This window comes from Amblyomma maculatum, chromosome 5 (genome assembly GCF_055883805.1).
Source record: "Amblyomma maculatum isolate TAMU_Amacu chromosome 5, ASM5588380v1, whole genome shotgun sequence".
In the NCBI taxonomy this organism is placed as follows: domain Eukaryota; kingdom Metazoa; phylum Arthropoda; class Arachnida; order Ixodida; family Ixodidae; genus Amblyomma; species Amblyomma maculatum.
Window position 1 is genome coordinate 54,612,156 of NC_139348.1, and position 12,650 is coordinate 54,624,805.

The 12,650-nt window shown below is 49.0% G+C and overlaps 1 pseudogene; it reads right to left on the minus strand.

Moving 5' to 3' along the window:
* The window catches only part of LOC146188334 (uncharacterized), a 32,515-nt pseudogene extending 22,898 nt beyond the window's left edge, over positions 1–9,617 (minus strand).
* Positions 9,618–12,650: the final 3,033 nt, after the last annotated feature.

Genomic DNA, 12,650 nt, shown 5'->3' on the forward strand with positions numbered 1-12,650 from the left:
TAAATGCGTTATCTCCCCCGCCTTCGAGTCCCTGCGCGTTTAGAATCCCTTTCTCCTTCTCCCACTGCGGACAACCCCTCTTGACGACGCACCCCTCCTCACGCCTTGGAACATTGGAGAGGGTTGGGAGGGAGGGTAAGGAGGGCGTGCTACTCTTTTTTGCTTTTTGTTAGTGTTGGTTAGTTTGTTTTCGGCCACGCGGCCGTAGAGCGCTCGCGGAGGAGAGCCGGGAGCGCCCATTCTTGCGGCTGTATGATGGCCTGGTGTCCATGCCACTCAAGAAAGCGGCAGCTACTTTTCAAAAAGCGCTTTAATCCAATGTTCAGGGAATGTGAATCGTCAAATATGCGATTCGTATATAATTGTCATTTCCTAAGATACACAGTTTTGTTCTCAAGCAAAAGTGTTCGCAAAGCGAGTTGTCTGTAATTTTAAAGCGCGAAGAAAAGCAAGGAAAAAAATAGAAAGACCCTACTAAGAGCGCATTTGTTTTTCCCTGAAAAAGCCAGATCTGGGCACCGGATTAGGTGAAGTTCAGCTGTAATTTTTGTTTGCTCAAAGATCTTCAAAGCTGTCACTTATAGCCTTCCAATGTGTTGCTGTGGATAAAAAAAAAATTAAACTGCATTTTGCTTTCTTTCCCCCAAGGTGCATTTGGCTCTTTTAGAAACAAAAAAGAAACCTCTTAATTGGTTTCAAGACAGCTTCTATTCATTACAGTGGGCAGTGCCGCTAAGATTAGACAAAAACCTTGAGCTTTTCTATTTTGTTTTTTATCCAGTTGCACTCTCTCAAAAAAAAAAAAAAGCATGTTGAACTTTGACACGCCGGGAGGCTTATTAGACACCTGTAGTAGCCGTATGACATGTTCACGTATCTTCTGTTACAGTGTTCACACGCCATGGACCGCCACTACTTAATGCACTTTGTCGGTTAACAATCACCAGCTGCTGTTTCCTACATAGAAAAAAATGTCAAAATCAAGGGCTTTGCTGTTTCTTCAGCATAGAAATTATTTGTGCAACGCTCGAAGAAAGAATGGGGAAGAAAAGGCCATTTTCCTCCTTTCCGCAAAACCCAGTTGCGCCCTTCACAAAAAGAAAGAAGAAGAAGGAAACGCCCACAAGCTCGTCGCCAAGACGCCCGCTAAAAACCATTAACTTCTGTGGGGGGCGGTAAGGCGCCCCTGCTTTCCGGCTTTTTCGACTGCCGACAAGAAGGGTGGGGTGAGAGGGGATTGGAGCAGGGGGAGCCGACACACGGGGAAACACACGCGTGGCACTTACTTCACGGGATTTCGGTACTGCGGGAAGATGACCCATTGCCTCCGACACGCGGAAACCGCCACACGGGGAAGCGTGCTACACCCCCTACAGGACATGGAACCCAGCAAAAGTGCACAGTAGAACCGCGTATCGCAAGCTGATGAATTGTTTGAATTACATACACTGAAAGGGTTTTGTTTCTTAACATTGATTTAATTGATGTCATAGCACTTCAACAATTTATAAATTACGGTATTTTTATTGTATTCATTACTCATCTTTTCTAGCGTCTTTAACATACCGTACAGCTTGGCCTGGTACACACTTCCTTTTGGGTTAATGGTGATGACATAGCCGGCTGAATCTTTCCGTAGGGCTGCTGCTATACCGCGGTGATGTGTTTTGGAGTGATCTACGTAGAAATTTGTGAAATGAGTGTATTATTTTTTACTTCCATTCATTCGCTTTGGATTATTGCTGACGACGCGAAGCTGTTATTGTATTTCGCAAGTGTAAAATTACATTGAAGAGATGTTTTCATCCGTGCAGCAACGTCCTTTTCGTACAAAAACACGGGTTTAGAGGAACATCAATTTCATGTTATCTTCCTATCTGGTTTAGCCTAGTTCTTATCGTCGGTATACGGTTTGGCTTGTTCCGGAAGGGAGGGATCATACGTTTGTGTTGAAAGATAGGTTTGCATGCGTGATCCGAGAGCGAAAATACCTTTTATGCGTATGTCAATGTTGAGTAACGTTTTCGTGATTTCAAAAATGGTTCATAGCATTCCCCGTATGCGCCCTCTATTACCGATGTTCTGCATGCGCCCAAAGAAATTCTTAAGCCGGAATGATATACATGGTCCAGAGCTGTTAAAGTGGATTTTCGGGCTTAACTATACACATTAGATCCATTCTGTGCTGGGACCCCTCTATGTGTGCTGCGTGCCGCAGCCAGCAGGATTCAGGCGTGTTTACTGTTCGTATCATGTACCCGAGAGGAACGAATAAACAGGGGGAGTCTTCTTTCTTCGCTCGCCGGGAGCAGTCGTGTTTCTACCCGCTCCACGGAGAACCGGATACATGGCATCGAGTGGCCTCGCGGGACCAGCGCCTGAACGGCGCCGCGAACCCTAGGTAGTTAACCGTTCTTTTAAAGGTTATCGACCGCTATAGTCGGAGTAAACATACTCTATCGGCACTCCATGTCTTTTGGGATAAAATCGTAAGGATATTTGCATCTTCGCTCCTTTTTGCGCACGGGACTTCAGTTGTTTATTCTGTGGTCCAAATGCTAGTTTTGTACCGAACGGCACAACAAGAAACAACCTCAACTAACCCGAGACTAGATGAAGACGTAACCAGTGCAGAAGTATGGGCCACCCTCACCCACATCACTCGTAGCACCGCACCCGGGACTGACTAAATTACATAACTACATGTAAACTCCTTCGAAACCGCAACGATACGTCACTCTCGCAAATACTACGAGCATACTACACCAACATTGGAGGGAAGGAACCTCACCGGCATCGTGGAAGCACGCCACGATCAAATTCATTCTAACGCCCGGAAAGCCTCTTTACGACGACCCATCTGTCTGACAAGCTGTTTCGACAAACCCTACGAACATGTAAACCTTAACACGAATCTACCGGCTTTTATCCTCACACTCAATTCGGCTTCCACCCGTATCTCTACCCCTGAGAAAGACTGTCCTCAACAACGACTTCGCCGTGCAGGCCGCACCAGCCATACTTGGTATTATTATACAATAGGGCACTTTACAACATAACTCACGACCACATTCTGTCTACTCTTAAATGTAGAATATGCCTCTTGCACTAAGTGATCGCTTTCCTGTCCGAACGCGCGGCCGGCATCCCACTCGACTCCTGCACATCCCCGACCATCAACATAACCAACTGCGACACCGCATGGCTGTCCTCTCACCATCCTCTTTAACATCGCTCTAACTCGTTTAGCACAGGTACTCTAAAATATACCCCATCTTCAACACAGGTGTATACACAGGCACCATTAAGCACTAACCGCTTTGCCGCCCGCCGCTGTCGCTTAGGTTCTAGTTTGTAGAAGATTTCGCGCGTCGCCCGGAAGTGCTTTGCGAGACTAGCCAATGGGCGGTGGCGTTGGGGGCACGTAACTTCCGATCCGTTTTGGGCACGAGAACCTTTTTTTTTTTTGGCGCGCTTTCATCGGAGCAGCAGCCGACGCGCAGCTGACAATGGCAGCGATGGCGCCTTCTCAGAAATTCACTGAACGACTCACTGATGAAATAAAAGAAAGGGTGCTGTGGGACTTGAGTTACACGTACTACAAGTCCACACCACGCACGACTGCCGTTTGGCGCCGCGTTGCAGCGTCCCTCGGGTGCACTGGTGAGTCGAAAACATTTCCGCTATCATTCGTTCTACGTATGTATGTATGTATGTATAACTTTATTAAGGAGCCGGCAAACGACAGGTTAAAGCGTCGTGACGCTGGCGAAGCTTCGACCCGGTGTTATGTCCTACTCTGCACTACCTCATTTTGCCCGTTTGTGGTGGGTTGTGAGGCTTGTGCTTTTCGAGCGCACCCCGGGCCTGCTGGACGGCCCATAGTTGAATGTCCTTGTCTGTATTTTGCACAGCACTTTGAAATTCCGGCGGGTATGTCCTGGATGCAGCTTCGGTCGGGAATATGGCACAATCCCACATGATGTGCCATTGGTCCGCCGGACCCAATTAACATACAGAGCACATATCACTCGTGTAGAAGCACTGCCGGGGCAAGAAGTGACCCGATTTGCATTTGCCTTAGGATGACCGCCTCCTCCCGACTAAGTCCCGTGTGAGGCGACGGCATTGTCCGTCGAGCTAGACGGTAAAATTTAGTCACTTCCTCGTAACTGGTCCATCGGTCTTTTGTTTCGAACCACCACTCGGAACGGTCCCCTTCGGAGGCACGGAAGGTAAGCGCTCGCGCCGCCGAATGGGCCGTCTCGTTGTGATTCGGTGAGGATGCACAATCTCCCGCGTGCGCCGGGAACCACTTGATGGGGATAGTGTTGCCGAGGTCTTGGAGCTGGAGCTTACTGTTGATGGCGGCCGCCGGCGCGCACACTCGCCCTTTAGGCAAAGTTGCGCACAGCGTTCCTCGAGTCGCTGAGCACGGTGCGACACTCGGCCTCCGAGATCGCCAGAGCAATGGCAACCTACTCGGCGTCTGGGGCGTCCGTGAACCGCACGCTCACTGCTGTTGTCTTGATGCCGGTAGCCGCCTCAACGGCCACTGCCACTAATCCTTCTCGCTTGCTTTCCTCTGCGTCCACGAACCGGGTGTGCGGGTTCTGGGAGTGTTGCTCGACGAAGACTTTGGCAGCGCCTGCCGCCGTTCTTGGTTGTACTCGGGGTGCATGTTTTTCGGGATGGGGTCCACGTGCATGTGGGCCAACGCCTCATCGCTGATCTCGCACGATGGCCGACTGGGAGTTTGGGAATTGTAACCCAGGGACGTTAGTATACTGCGGCCTGTCTTGGTGGTAGAGAGGCGCTCCATTTGAGCAGTGAGCTGCGCCTCGACTATTTCTTCTGAGTTGTTGTGGACGCCGAGCTGCACGAGCCGAGCCGTACTCGTGGTCCCTATTAATCCCAGCGCCGTCTTGTAAACCCGTCTGATCAGCGTGTTTATCTTTGTCCTGTCAGTGACCTGCCAGTTGAGGTAGGCCGCAACGTAGGCGATGTGACTGATCACGAACGACTGGACGAGGCGCAGAAGGCTGTCTTCACGCATGCCTGCCCGTCGTGTCGAGACTCGGTGTTTGAGCCGGACAGCGTCCATTGCCTAGGTGTTAATCTTGTTGGTGGTCTCGTCGTTGCCGCCGTTCTTGTTTAGTAGCAGGTCCAAGACCCTGATCTTGGGAACTTCGGGGATGCGCTGCCCCGATGCAGTCACGATCGCACTCTCGAGGGGGAGCGCGTTTCCGTCCCGGTTGTAATGGTGTGAGGACGAACAGCTCGGATTTTTCGGGTGAGGACTCTAGGCCTGTGCCGTCAAGGTGTTGCTCGATGGCAGTAACAGCCTCCTAGAGCTGCTGCTCAATGCTGGCGTCGGTGCCGCCTGCCGCCCACAGGGTAATGTCGTCGGCTCACCACGCGCGCCGGAACACGGAGAATCGTCAGCTTTCAAATGCAAGTCATTCCTTTAGGTTAATTTTTATACGTACTAGCGACTAGTCGGACGTGAATAATGCGGGAAGTAATCGTACGGGTTTGTCTTGGCCAAGAGGTGGCGATTGAACATGCGGGCTTTTGTTCTGTATAACATTAAAACTATTTTATTGGGTTTACCTTTCTCCTAATGTCGAAAGCGGAAGCTGTTCTTTATCGGATTCATGTTTTTGCCCTTGCCGTAGTCTAAATGGAACAAAGAAGGCGTTTTATTGTGAAGCGCTTTGAAATAGAGGCGGCATTTACCGAGAAAAGAAATTCTTCCAAACAAGCCCGGCTCTAAGTGTTCTTCAAGAAAGCAATCGCGTGTGTGCGTAGCATGACTGCAGCCCTGTTAGTTAAGTAGCGTAGCCTAAGAATGAATTTGATATGTGCATGTTTTTTGTATACATTGAACCTTTGCCTTGCCTTTTGCTGTTGTCCATGTATTCTTGCCTTTCCGTATATCGCAAATTTCCCGCCTGCATGCACAGCAATCATGGTGTGAGAAACTTGGCCCAATGAAAGGTAGTTGACAGCAAATCCATTTTTGTTATGTATTCCATGAAGCAGCACAGCCTATACTGAAAGTTGTTTTTTTCAGAATCACTTTGTTTGCATGTTGCCATCATCTACCTGCGAAGTTTTACTGCTTCCACTGAACAGAAAAGTCTAAGCACGAAGTTTCAGTACTTTCCTGCATCATCTACCAGCAAATTTTTACTGTTTCTTAGTCTAATCATCGAGGAACCGTAGTTGTGGGGAACCACACCTGAACAATGCAGAAAGAAATGGCTCAACTTGTTAAGGAAATATAAGGCAATTTTAACTTAAATTTCGAATGCATACTATGCACGTAGTCATGAGCACAAGTGGTATACAACACTCAGTCAGTGACAGAGCCCGGGAAAGCTGCATCGAAATGTCATCTAGCGACAGTTGCAGGGACAGCTACATCGGCACATGCATGTGGATAAGATGAGGCACCGCCACTGTTGTCTCGATCTTAGATAGTTGTTGCTAGATAAAGTTGGGATGCAGTTTTCTCGAGCTCTGCCACCGGCCGAGTGTTGTATACCACTTTTGCTCACGACTGTACCTTCCTGTTGGCACTTGCTAAAGATGCCTGTAAAGTGTAGGACTATTGTTGCAATTACTGCCCAACGGAGACGGAGACAACATACCGCAAGCAACCCAATATTGGTACCTGGGAGTACAGCTGTGCATGGAAGGTGACATATACGTAGCGCATGAAAAACACCTAAAGCTGAAATCCACCCGTGTAACTAGCATCCTACGCCGACAATGCCTGTGGGGCTGCAACCGATATGTGTTGGTGCGTGACCTGTGGAAGGGGGTGCATGTGCTAGGCCTGACCTTTGCTAACGCCATCGTGTGCCTCTCCGCCCCCACAAGAGATTGGCTCGAGCGCGGACAGCGCGAAGTGGGCCGGATAGCGCTTGGCTGTCACGGTCGAGTTGCTTTTGAGGCGATCCAGGGCGACATGGGATGGTCGACCTTTGAAGCCCGCGAAGCGCACAGCAAATTCTCATTATGAGGCGCGCCTACGCACCACGAAGGACATCCGCTGGGCACGGAAGGTGTTCCGCTATGTACACCTAAAGGGCATCCGCACGCGATGGTGTACCCGTGTACAGTCCCTGCGCCGGAAATACGGCTTCTGGTCGAACGGTACAGCGGAGGCCACTGAGTACAAAACTGCCGTTCGGACGCAAGTACGCCAAGCGGAGAACACCATGTGGAATGCCTCAGCACAGAAGAAGACGACACTAACGCTGTACCTAGAGCACAAAGAAACAATATCGATGGAGCCGCTCTACGACAACAACGTCGGTAGCACGCTCCTGTTCGAAGCATGGGCACTTTACACTCCGCACTTTGACACCTCCCCAGAAGCGCAGGCGGCGATTTGCAGAGCATGTGGGAGCGCTGACGAGACGGCGGAGCACATCATTCTCCGTTGCGCGAAACTATGGCCCCAACCGGCAGAGGACACCACGCTACCGCGCGCTCTGGGTTTTGAATCTGCCGAACGCGGACAGCACAGTGGCGCCATCCGGACGACGAAAGCCCGGCTTCGTATGTGGTGGACAATAGCTAGACGCTGATGGTGTTCATAGCAGCTCTACCCTATCCCTTCTCATTTCTCTCTCTCTTTCTCAGTTTTTCTATTTCACCCGGCTAGGGCACATTACTGAGCCCACCCGATACAAAGGGTGCAGCCACAACGCATCATCAGCATCATCATCATTGACGGTGGCGCCATACAACGGGCGCCCGGTCCCTATAGACAGACTTCGTCTTTTGAAGACGCCGCCACAATCGACCCCCGGGAAAGTAAGCAGCATTTCTGAGCTTGGACTGCAGGCGGCTGCCTACCGCACCGGTTGGGCGGCTGACAGCAACCCCCTCCCCCCTCGAGAACGCTCTTCCGTCTCCTTTCCCCTTGGCGGAGCATCGTCCTTATCTCCACTTTCTCTTGTCTCAAATCATTTTCCTGTTGTACCTAAGCGCCAGGTGCGAACAATACTTTCCTCAGTATGACCCCCATGGTCAGGGGTGGAACGCAGCATAGGTGCAAGCGCATATCCGCATTCCTCTTTCTTCAGGAATGTTAGTTTACAGTTAATGAAAAAATTCGAAAGCTCTCTTCGCGACGACAATGTAGCGTTGTGACCGGTTGGAATGGTTGGTGTAGAGTTTACTCTAGCTTGGTGCACAGACAAGACTTTCGTGCCCAATGAATAAAATGAAGGGCGTCAGATGAGCATGAACAAAAGTGACCTGGGGCCGAATTACGGGACTCGCTTTAAAGTTTTAGAGCGTGACGTCAAAATGACAACGCCGTGACGAGAATTGGAGTCAACCAATGATCGCCAGGGTGCCGCCCCGGTCCGCTTATTTTCACGGCAAGAGGTTTATTCGCATGTCAAGGAGCCGTTTGCTAACTTTATATGCATATAGCGTGTGAATAAATGAACTAAAGCTTTATTTTTTCAAGAAGCCGCATTTTAAGTTCAACGCCATTCAAAAAAATCAAGAAGCAGCTACAGTTTTGCATTTAAACGCTCTCGCGGGTAGCTTTTGTTGCAGCGAGGGCGCGCTGGCAGAGGTAAACAAACCGTGCATATGGCTCTTTTCAGTAAAACAGCTGATTCCACGGCTAGTGCCGACTTTTGCACATCGTCTGAAGTCAAGGTACTGTGTGATGGTCCTAAATGCATGGAGAAATCATATCGAAGGCAGTGTAATCGTGGCTTTGTTTATTTTTCTTTAAGAAACAGAAACAAAAGAAAGATCGACCGCGGAGCACAGGCAAGATAAGCTTTCTTGTCCACACGAACGTCTCACACACAAATGGTTCAGTCAGAACGAACACGGGGAAAAGCAACGCGGTTGAGCGTACACTACCAACCTCGCTCGTTTTCATTCGTTGTGTACTGTATGTCGCCTTCGCTCCCACCTCTTGCTTTTGGTGCACTGCGGAGACCAACCACCCTTCAGCGCCAACTTTACAGCAGTTGAGTTCAGCCATTTCATAAACGCACTTGATCACCGTCAGTTATCAGAGGCCGATTACCTTCAGACACTTGAAATCCTCCGGAGGCAAAAAAAAAAAAGATCGGAGCACGCATGGCAGACCCACCGACAGAGGGGTCGACTGCGAGCTTCATCACAGTTCACCGGTGCATTCGTCGCACCACCATTCTGCTTTCGCATTTTCAAGTCGAAATAGGCGTCGAAACAACTCGCCGAACAAGTAGAACACATTCTCACACGCCGCCCTTCGTCGTTGTTCGCACCTTCGTTGCCGCTTCAGCGCCGCAGCCACCACTCACACCACTACATTGCGGACGACGCCGCCATTTTCGCTCTAAAGCGTTTATCGCCGCCTCATCGCGCTCTATACCACGCGCACTCTAGTCTAAAACCACGGCATAATTAGATGCGCAACGTCATCTGTTCTTTCGCCTTCGCGACGCAATCGCAGCATCCCGTGACGCAACTTTTCAAGATGACGACTGCGACCAACAGGAGCGGGCGTTTTATAGCGCTCTCAGTTGTAGAACGGCCCGTAATACGGCCCCTGGAAACATACCTGACGCAAGCTTTCGCACAGGCATGTAGAAAATCACCACGTGGACAGTTTTTTTCGAATCTAGGAATGCTACTATAGCCAAGAAAATGCTAGGAGTACACTGTCCCGCATTGTCGCAAGGTAAGCGCTCGAAAATAATAAAAAGATGACGCGAAGGTGAACACGCCGTCAGCAGTGTTACGGCAGCCATTCTTAATAGGCGCTTCTTCTGTGCTTGTAATGAAAGCACGGACATCATATACGGAAAACATGATGAACGTCGCGAGGATGAGGGTTAAGACGACCCGACAGACACCCTTGCAAAAAGGGAACACGTGCCAGAGTACGAATAAATCGCCACACTGGCCCAAAGTGAACGTGCCTCTTCCGAAGATGATAAGACAAAAAAATATGAAAAAGGGGACGTAAAGGTTAGGACCTCCTATGTTAGATGTCTTCTAACGTCACTGGAATCTTGTTTTGGCGGAACAATGTCTGAAAACTGTATCCCGTAAACGCGCGAGTGCACGCCAGTGCTGCCAACAACGTAGTGCGTGGACAAGCTCTCAGTTTTATACGTCGTGCGTAAGCAATCATTAATTCAGGAGTGTCCTCAGAAAAATATCATGCTGCGTCTTATAGCGAAGCGGAGAAGGTTTGGGTGAATTCCAACCTGCTTATCTCTGGCTGACGCTGTTTTCAGGATCATATATACGGCTCCATTTGGATTTTCGCCCTATGATCTTGTTGCGAGAAGCCAAATCCGCACACGTACTAAACAAACGAAAAAAGAACAACATGGAAAGGGCGCTCGCATAGCACGAGCGAAAAATAATTCTCGGGCTATAAAATAAAACATTCGAAATGATATTACCGCTTGGCACGGACAAATGAGTCTGCCCAAAAGTGTCGTCACTCACGTGAGGAGAGCGTAGGAAGATGCCGCAGAGTCACGGGAGCACGGCGAAATCCTCTGTGTTCCGTAGGAGGCATTAGCTGCTGCGCCAGGTCATCACTTTACGGCTCCGACAGCGAACGCACGTGTATCGGCGACGGAGTCCACGGCGCACGTCGAGCAACAAATGGCACCAATTCGACGAGCATCGCACTGCACAGGCATCCCAGCACTCTCAGATCCTTGCGCAGACTGCGCGAAATCCACCCATCGGCTTCTGTCCATTCGTCCGAGCGGAACTTCCGGCGTGCCGCATCCCCTCTACTTCTGCTGCTGAGGGGTTGGGAGGGGACGGAGGAGTGCGGAAGACGGAGGGAAGCAGAGCGTAAAGAAGGTCCTCGGCGGAACACAGCTTGTCAAGTAGCATGGTTAAGGCGGGGGTCCCACTCCGGCAGCGCGAATGTGCCATTTTAGGCAATGTTTGCGTGAGCATTCTGCGCGTTGTTCTTTTTCGAACATCACAATGTAGGCATCATTCGAAAGCTTAATATACTCTCTGTCAAATGATGTGCGCTGCTTTAGTGTGTCAACGTTATCAACTGCATGAGAGGTGGTGTTGCAGATGACAAATTCGCTAGCGTCATTGATATACCCTACTTCGGATTAGTTTGCTGAAGAAACTGCTGCACTTAGAACAGTTTCCTTTGGCCTACACATAGAATGGGTACTTATATTATGAAACGTGAAGCGTAATTAGTTTTAATTTAATCAGTATTTGATCGGCAGCCTTTTAAACATGGTAAAGCATGGCTATTTTGGGCACGAATATCTGCGTTTTATCAACGTGCACAGCAGTAAAATTTTTACCACTTCGGGCGCACATTATAATAGTTGAGTGTACGAAGTTTCATCGAAATTTATTCGCTAGTTCGTTTCTAATTACCTTTCCAATTTGAAGATTTCCGTAATACTGCCTCACATCGCATAGCTTGACCAGAAAAACCGCTCATTCTACAGCCTAGGAATCATGCATGGCGAAACTAGAATAGTCGTTATTTGTGAACCATGATCGCAAATTGCGGTTTATACAATTAGCACGATTATACTGAGCCTTCAAATATAATCAATTTTTCGTACACGACATTCAATCGAGAAGGCCGTCATACTCAACAACGTGAGCCTTGTTTGAGTTGGCTTTTTTTTAATATTGTATTACTGTAAAATAAAGTTAAAATAAGAAGCACAAACCAAGGTGATAATTAGTATTTGCACCTGTATTCGGTCATTAAAGGTTTTTTACTGCTAGCGCCATCTAGGTAAAAGCAGCAAAAGTGTGAGTTCATTCAATTGCCAGGAGAAGGGCGCGTGACTACAATCCTTTAGTGTTCCTGTATATGCTCCCGCAGGGAGCATATACAGGAACACTACAATCCTTCAAAGTACTGAAGCTAGAAAAGAAACCTAGAAGTCAGCTTCTCTGCAGTGCAAAAACCCCTTCACCATGGCGGCCAAACCTGTTTTGGGGGCACAAAACAGGTGCAGTGCAGGAGACGTCTATTGTGGTAATAATGGCCACGTACATTTCCTGCACCCCTCTTCTTGTCGCAATTATGGGATTAAGAACCCCTCCGTTTGTGAGTGCCATTCATAACACCTCCCCTGCCCCTACCTCCTCCAGGCTCTCAATAGTGAAGGAATTCTGCTCAACACGCTCGCGCATGACATCAGGCTGGACATAGATGTATTCTGCGCTGCACCCAACTTCTGCCCTCAAAACAGGTTTGGCTGCCATGGTGAAGGGGTTTTGCTCTGCTGACTTCTAGGTTTCAGCAACCCACCTATACTACTTTTGTGCTGTGAAGTGTTTTGCTTGTTGCTATTTGCATTGCTGTTTGTGAGGTGAGTGTCACACTTTTCAAAAATTCATTGCCTGTCGAAACAACTTCTTTCTGCAGCAGATCCGGTTTCAAACATCCCATAGAGGAAGAATTTCGACAACTCTCTCACCTGATGCAGAGGCTACAATTCATGATATAGAGGAAAGCAGGGAGTGTCAGTGGAGTGAAAGGAATGAATGGATACCTGGAGGCACCACTCGATTGAGAACGTGGTGCGAGACACCGCTGGTTCTTAGCACAAGGAGACGCATCTACTCAAAGTGGAAACACAAACAGTTCATTAGGG